This window comes from Solanum dulcamara, chromosome 8 (assembly GCF_947179165.1).
Source record: "Solanum dulcamara chromosome 8, daSolDulc1.2, whole genome shotgun sequence".
Taxonomy (NCBI): Eukaryota; Viridiplantae; Streptophyta; class Magnoliopsida; order Solanales; family Solanaceae; genus Solanum; species Solanum dulcamara.
This window is the reverse complement of record NC_077244.1, coordinates 13,629,475-13,635,673: the sequence shown is the minus strand read 5'-3', so window position 1 is coordinate 13,635,673 and position 6,199 is coordinate 13,629,475.

The following is a 6,199-nucleotide window of genomic DNA, read 5'->3' as shown; positions in this document are numbered from 1 at the left end:
ATGCTATTCTTGATTGTTACGCTAAGACTATGACCTTAGCAATACCGGGTGTTCCAAGGATCGACTAGAAGGGCACTAGTGGTTCCTACCCTAGTAAGGTACTAATATGCGTGCTCAGAGGCTAGTTAATAGAGGGTGTATATGCTATTTAGATTTTGTTTGGGATACCAGTGCTGAGTCATCTCTAATGGAGTCTATTTTCATAGTTAAGGAGTTCGCCGATGTGTTTCCTACTGATCTTCCAGGAGTTCATTCGTATAGGGATTTATATTTTTATTGATTTGGAGCCGGACACTAAGCCCATTTCTATTACACCTTATCGCATGGCTCCGACAGAGTTGAAGAACTTGAAGGACCAGTTGCAGGATCTGTTGAGTAAGGAGTTTATTCACCCTAGTGTGTCACCTTGGGTTACACCAATTCTATTTGTGAAGAAGAAGGATGAGTCTATGAGGATGTGCATTGATTATAGACAATTAAACAAGGTGACAGTTATGAACAAATATATTTTTCCTCGTATTGATGATATATTTGATCAGCTTCAGGGAGCATCTTTGTTCTCCTAGATAGATTTGAGATCCGAGTATCATCGGTTGAGGATTAGATTGAAAGATGTTCCTAAGACTTCTTTCCAAACTCGTTATGGCCATTATAAGTTTTTGGTTCTTTTATTTGTGCTGAACAAAGCCCCAACAACATTCATGGAGTTGATGAATGGGGTATTTAGGCCGTATTTGGACTACTTTATGATTGTTTTCATTGATGATATCTTGATTTACTCTAAGATAGAAGAGGACCATGCTAGTCATTTGAGTTTGGTGCTTCAGAAGTTGAGGGAATAGAAGTTATATGCAAAGTTCTCCAAATGTGAGTTTTGGCTTGATTCTATGGCATTTCTAAGATATGTCGTGTCCAAGGAGGGTATTAGGGTGGATCCGGCTAAGATTGAGGCAGTTAGAGGCTGGACCAGACCTACTTCCCCTATCGAGATTTGGAGTTTTGTGGGTTTGGCTGGATATTACCGATGCTTCGTACAGACCTTGTAAGGTGAGCTTCCAAAATCTCAAGATCTTGTTGACTTCAACTCCTATTTTGACATTACTTTAGGAGGGTGTAAATTTTACTGTGTATTATGATTCTTCTGGTGTTGGTTTGGGTGGAGTTTTGATGCAGAAAGGGAAGGTAGTTTCCTATGCGTCTAGATAGTTGAAGCGCATGAGAAGAACTACCATACCCATGATCTAGTGTTAGCGATGGTGATATTTGTGTTGAATCTATGGCGTTATTACTTGTATGGTGTGCATTATTATGTCTTCACTAATCACCAGAGTCTTCAGTACATCATCAATCATAGGGATCTGAATTTGAGACAGTATAGATGACTTGAGCTACTAAAGGACTATGACATGACTATCTTGTATCACCCAAGAAAGGCCAATGTGGTGGCCGATGCTTTGAGTAGGAAGGCTCCTAGTATGGGGAGTCTCGCGATGATTAATATTGACAGAAGGCCCTTGGCTAGAGATGTTCAGAGGTTAGCCAATAGCCTTGTCCGATTGTGAGTTTTTGAGGAGGGTAGAGGATTTATTGCTTTTAATAAGGCTCGCTCTTCCTTAGTTGAGCAATTCGAGAGAGGCAATGTGATGATGAGAAGCTATGTATTATTCTATACAGGGTGTTGAGGGGTGAAGCCAAAGAGACTAGACTTGATTTAGAGGGTTTTTTGAGAATTGGGGGCCAAATTTGTGTGCCCAATCTGGGCAACTTGATCAGATTGATACTAGAGCAGGCTCATTACTCTTGATATTCTATTCATCCGGGCGCGACAAAGATGTATCATAACCTTGGTCAGCCCTATTAGTGGCGTGGGATGAAGAAGTACATCGCAGAGTTCGTATCCAAGTGTTTTTCCTATCATCAAGTCAAGTATGAGCACTAATGGCCCGGAGGTGTAACTCAGAGGATGCACATTCCTACTTGGAAGTGGGAGCGGATCACCATGGACTTCGTTGTGGGTTTTCCTCCCACCGTGGGTGGGTATGATTCTATATGGGTGGTTGTTGACCGACTAAGCAAGTCTGCCCATTTCATTCCAGTTAAGGTAAAGTACACAACTGACAGACTAGCTCAGTTGTATATCAATCAAATCATTCGGCTTCATGGAGTCCCAGTATCCATTATTTCAGATTAGGATTCGGTGTTCACTTTACACTTTTGACAGGAGGAGGGCCTAGGAACTAGGCTTGATATGAGTATAACTTTTCACCCACCGACTGATGGTCAGTCTGAGCTGACGATTCAGGTGTTGGAGGTTATGCTCTGAGATTGTGTTATTGATTTTGGCGCTAGGTGGGATCAATAATTTCCCTTAGTAGAGTTCGCCTACAACAACAGTTATAATTCCAGCATTCAGATGGCCCCATTCGAGGTATTATATTATAGGCGGTGTTGATCTCCTATAGGGTGGTTTGATTCAGTTGAGATGGACTATTTGGATACAGACTTGCTTGGAGATGCCATGAAGCAAGTTAGGATTATCTAGGGTAGGATCTTGACAGCCTAGAGTAGGCAAAAGAGCTATACAGATAAGAGGATTCGACCATTGTAGTTCATGAATGGTAACCATGTTTGGCTTCGAGTGTTGCCTAATAAGGGCGTGATGCATTTCAGAAAGAAGGGTAAGCTTAGCCCTCAGTTTATTAGCCAATTTGAGATTTTGGGGCAAGTGGGGGAGGTGGATTACAGATTGGCCTTGCCACCTAGCTTATCAACAGTACATCCTATGTTCTATATTTCCATATTCCGGAAGTATATTTCGGATGAGCCTTATGTACTATTTTTGACACGGTAGTGTTGGGTCCAAATTTGACTTTTGAGGAGGAGCCCATAACCATTCTTGATAGACAGGTCTATAAGCTTAAGACTAAGGAGATAGCTTCAGTGAAGGTACAATGGAGGCACCACTCAGTCGGAGAGGTGACTTGGGAGTTGGTAGATGACATACGGGCCCAATATCTATAGCTTTTCGAGGCTTCAGGTACTTTTTTTTACTTTATGTTCGAGGAAAAACATGGTTTTTAGTGGTGGATGATGAAATGACCTTGATGGTCATTTTTAGAAATTTTTGTAACAAAACTATTTTACCCTCCACATAGTTTCTCTGAGTCATATTTGATTGATATCTGATGTCGGTTTCATGGTTTTCTTTAAAAGCTGAGATTTTTGGTAAACTTTGAGTTTTAGAGGTTTAGAATGATTCAAAAGTGGTATTTGATGTCATTCAGAGTTTCGAGCCTCGGAATAGAATTTCGTCAATTCCATCAGTTTCGTAATTTTGAACTTGGTCTAGAAGAGTTGACATAATCATTTTTGGGGTCATATCGTGGATTTGAGGGGTTGAGTTGGAAATATTTGTGTTTTTGGCCATAGGTTTGACTTTAGTCAATATTTGAGGATTGAATGCTCGAAATTGAATTCTGATTACTTTGTTGGATTCGGAAGGTAATTTTAGGCCTAGGGAGAGTTCTTGTGTATTTTTCGGAAGCTCCGAGGGTATTTTGGTGTTTTGAGGCATAAAGTTGATTTAGTTGTGAATTTTTGGTTTTCGGGTCAACGAGGCCTCAAAATCAAATTTTAATAATTCCGTTGAGTCCAAAATATCCAGTTCAGTAAGGATGCATATATGGTTTGTGTATACGGGGTTCCGATCGAATCCCAAGGATCAATCAGAGACTTTGAAACTTGGAGCATTTTTGCTGGTTTTTGCACTAATGCAGACCTCGCGATTGCGAGGGGTAGGTCATTTTTATGACACTCGCTTAAGCAAGGACCCCTTCGCGAAAGCGATAGTGTCGCCTGTGCGGGATTCGCGAAAGTGACTGATGAGGCCACTTTAGCAAAGAGGCGAGGGTCGCAAAAGTGACCTAGTTATCGCGAAAGCGAGGGTCCACTTAAGTGAACCCCTATCGCTTAAGCGACATCTGAGAGGGGTTTTGGCCAGGGTTTATGCTATTTTCTCCATTTTTAAACTTTGGAGCTCGGATGAGGTAATTTGGAGAGGGATTTCTCATGGGATTTTATTGGATAAGTTATTTTGATCCTACTTCTTGATTTTCCAATGATTAATTGATGATTTTAAAATGAATTTGGGGATTTCAATGGGTGAAAATGGCCCTTTTTCAAGAACTTTGAGAATATCTTTAAATGATGATTGTGACTTGATTTGGGCTGGGGGTTTTAAAACGATTTTCATTAGCGAGTTCCTAAGACTAAGAGGAACAATTTCATCCAAAAATTCCTGGGTTTAAACCCCTATTTTGCGAAGTCGATTTTTGAGATTTTGACCCCTTTTTCGCCGAATTTCACATTTTTATTATCATTGGATTTTGTTTTTGATTGTGAGACAATACTTGGATCGATTGTAGAGATTCAGAGTATAATCAAAAAGGCAAGGCAAACGTTGATTGATTGATCGTGTCTTGGCTAAGTCAAGTGGACTCTTAAAACTCCGTGAATCTCTTAGAATTCTCGAATATCCCATTGTATATGTGTTGGGGCATAATAGGAATGAAGTTACGAGTTTAATTGTGATATGAACTAATCTAAAATAAATTGATGGGGTTAATAAAAGACGATGTGTGATATTGGTAACTATTGAATATTATATGTCATAATCTGGATATCTATGTGTATTTGATGAAATACTTGATAGTCTAACTGTGATTGTGGTTTGTCTGAATTGTTTATTCCTCATTACTTGTGTGAGCATGCTGTTGCATTGGTTCTGGAATACTATGATGAGAGGTATATGATTGTGAGACCAAGGTCTTTTCCGATTAGAGATATAATATGGCCGAAGTCATAACGGTGATAGGTTGATCGTCGAAGTCATTTTCGATGGGATTATATCGTCGAGGTCATTTTCGGCAAGGTTATATTGCCGAGGTCATTTCCGAAGAGATTACATTACCGAGGTCATTTCTGATGAGATTATATAGCCGAGGTCATTTTTGATGAGGTTGTGGGACCGAGGTCATTTTCGGCCAGAGATTATGAGATCGAGGTCATTTCCGATCAGAGTTTATTATGGCGAGGATCAGTAATTGAACACATGCATGATCATTGAGTGTGCATATACATATTATGCATATTTGTGTTGACAGTTAGATACCTATTTGTGTCTTGTGAGTATTTGTACGATATATCTTGTGATATTGAGTTGTGATTGGAACCTTATTGAATTATTTAGTATGAACTGTTAGGTTGGGCTGATTTCTGTGCAGATTATTGTCTAGAGGTTCAGTTGGGTTGTAAAAGGAGTTTGTGTATTCTATTAGATTTACTTAGTTTTTCTGGTTAGCTTGCTGGGTACCGCATTGTTTGGTACTCACCCTTGCTTCTACACTTGTGTAGAGTTTGAGCCTTGACTTTGATCACCATCTCTTCTGATCATTCGAGGCTTCCAAGATTTTTGGGAGAGGTATCTATTGACATTCAGCATACTCTCAGATTTCCTGTACTTTTATGCTTTACTCTACTTGAGAGTTGAAGACATATTGAGACTTGTATTTTATTTCAGTTTTATTTTCTGTAGAGGCTTGTACATGTGACAACCAATATTTGGTGGTATGTAAGTTGAAGAACTTTATCTTTATTTTATTATTTACTTATTTAGACTGTTTCCACTTTATTTATCAAAATATTGGGTTTTAGGCTGGGTGGGAAAGGACATGTACCATTACCCTCGGATTTGGATCGTGACAGTGTGTGTGTGCGCGTGCACGCATGTGTGTGTTATGATATATTTTTAAGTGTGAAAAGTGTATTATATGCGAATTAGGGTCATAAGGAACCTCTAACACTAAGTTAAGTTCAAAGTTTCCCCACTGATTAAGTTTTTCCATGAGATCATGCAAGGTTCAACTTCAAACAATCATATTTATCCTAATATAAAGAGTTAGGTGACCCACGACTATAAAATTAAAGGTCTATGAGTATTATTTCTAACTCCACCAACTGTTTGTTAATTGAATTGTGAGTAAAACGTTATGATTGATTTACCCTCTAGCCTGACAATGAGTGATGGTCAGTGTGGCAACCCATCACTCGAGTGATGGCTCGTCACTCAAGTGACAGACCATTAGAAGAGGACATCTTACTTAGCCATTAAGCTCGAAAATTGGCCAATAAATGACGGCTA